The sequence below is a fragment of the Haliaeetus leucocephalus genome, unplaced genomic scaffold (genome assembly GCF_000737465.1).
Source record: "Haliaeetus leucocephalus isolate CR32 unplaced genomic scaffold, Haliaeetus_leucocephalus-4.0 Scaffold362, whole genome shotgun sequence".
NCBI classification, from domain to species: Eukaryota; Metazoa; Chordata; class Aves; order Accipitriformes; family Accipitridae; genus Haliaeetus; species Haliaeetus leucocephalus.
Genome location: NW_010972798.1, coordinates 742631 through 744511, shown reverse-complemented (window position 1 = coordinate 744511; position 1881 = coordinate 742631).

Below are 1881 nucleotides of genomic sequence, written 5' to 3'. Positions count from 1 at the left end.
CAAAAGAAATTGTTGTGGGTGGGGGGGGTGGATGAAGAAAATATTCACATTTTTGTTCTAATCATTTTGTTTATCATGGCCTTGGAGACCTATAGCTGTTGAAACATCCCTCTTGGCTCACCATGGACAAAACAGCTCAGTTCAGAGTCCAGTATTCAAGCTGTGCCTGGAAGGTGGAATCTGGCCTTGAAGTGCACTTCTGCGGATACACTGTTTAAGCCTCATTGGTTTGTGTTTATGAGAACTGATGCTGCTCCAAGTATCCTCTCGATGATGAGCCATTTAAACAACACATGTAGGGAGCTGTATTTGTCTTAATCTTCCTTATTCTCCCACACAGAAAAGTTTGTATCATGTTAGATCTAATTCTAAATGCTAAAGCAATTCAAATAACAAGAGCAATCATGAAGCACTGAACAAACAGTCCACTTCTGTTGTTCACTGGCTCACATCTATACAATCTCCCTGTGGCTATATGAACACATTTGTGGTATGTTGTACAGAGGGTGTTTGGGTTTTTTTTGTTTGGTTGTTGCTTGAGTTTTCGAAGGTTTGTTTTTGTTTTAAGATTTTTAAATGGGTTTTTATAATACGAAAATTCTAATACCTTACAGAAAGTAATCAAGTCCTTTCCAACACCCAGAATGAGAAATGACGGTTGAAACCTCATTGCCTCCCCTCCCAAAAATAGACTACCTGTCTTCCAGCAAGTCTTAAGTGTTTCCTCTAGGATTTCCTGTGGCAAGTTAATATTAATTCTACCTTTTGATAGAGAGACTATAATACTACTCCCATTTTTTGTATTATAAGCTATGATTCATGCGTGTCTAATATTTTACATTGGTGGGGAGCATACACATTCTTATTAAAAATTAGGTTAATCTTTTTAATTAGCGTGGCTTTGAAAACTAAATAGGCTAACCTGAATTCTTGTGCCTGTTTATAAGATCTCAATTTTCAAGCTTTCCACATGTTATCTGATTGTTATGTCTAAATTAAGTTGTTAAACAGGCAAGGCAGACAGCTGTACCTCAAAGCAAGGAATTTAGACCCAGTTTGTGCCAACCAGTTACATTAACACAGCCACAGCAGAAAATATATTTTAATTTTCAATCAATGTATCTCAGCAGCAAACTCATTAGCCAACAGTCAACCAGAATGCCTTGCCTCATGCAGACCTCCTGGAGTTGGTGCAGCTGTATGAGAAGTGTTGCCCAAAGCATGCATATTTTTTTAGTTACTCACCACAGACCAGTTATTCTATCAGATCCAAATACACCCCAATGTGTAAATGGGCAAAAGCTCATATCTAATTGCACAAAGAATCTGTTAATCCTTGAAGAAGCACACAGAGATCAACTTCACACCTTGTGGAAACTAGATTGTATACCTCAGCCACCTCTGTCTCATAATCAGAAAGTTTATCACTGTGATACATGAGATACTGTTTAGAATTATAACTAGTTCATCTCTTAGAGGAAGAAAAGCAAGTATGGTGGTAGAATTTAAGAGGGAAACGTTACTTAGGGTATGAAATTATCCACCTAAAGTTCTTTTTAAGCTTATTTCTTCTTTGTTCAAAGTCATCCAAGGCAGAATATATAGGCTCTCTTTAAGTGAGGAACAACCCTCATAGATTTGTTGTTTCAAGCAGTAAACTCCCTGTGTACAGGTGAAAGTAGCTCAACTGTATCAAGCGTCCAATCGTGTTTGACATTCAATGGCATAGATTTCTGCATGGCTTAAAGAGCAAAGAGTAACCAGCTGAGACATCAGCTTCATGCTTGTTTTCATAAAAATATATGGAAGCCAATTGCAGCAAACACCAAACCTTAAACATGTCTTTTCCCGCTCTGAAAGTCCACAATAACTGAGTATATT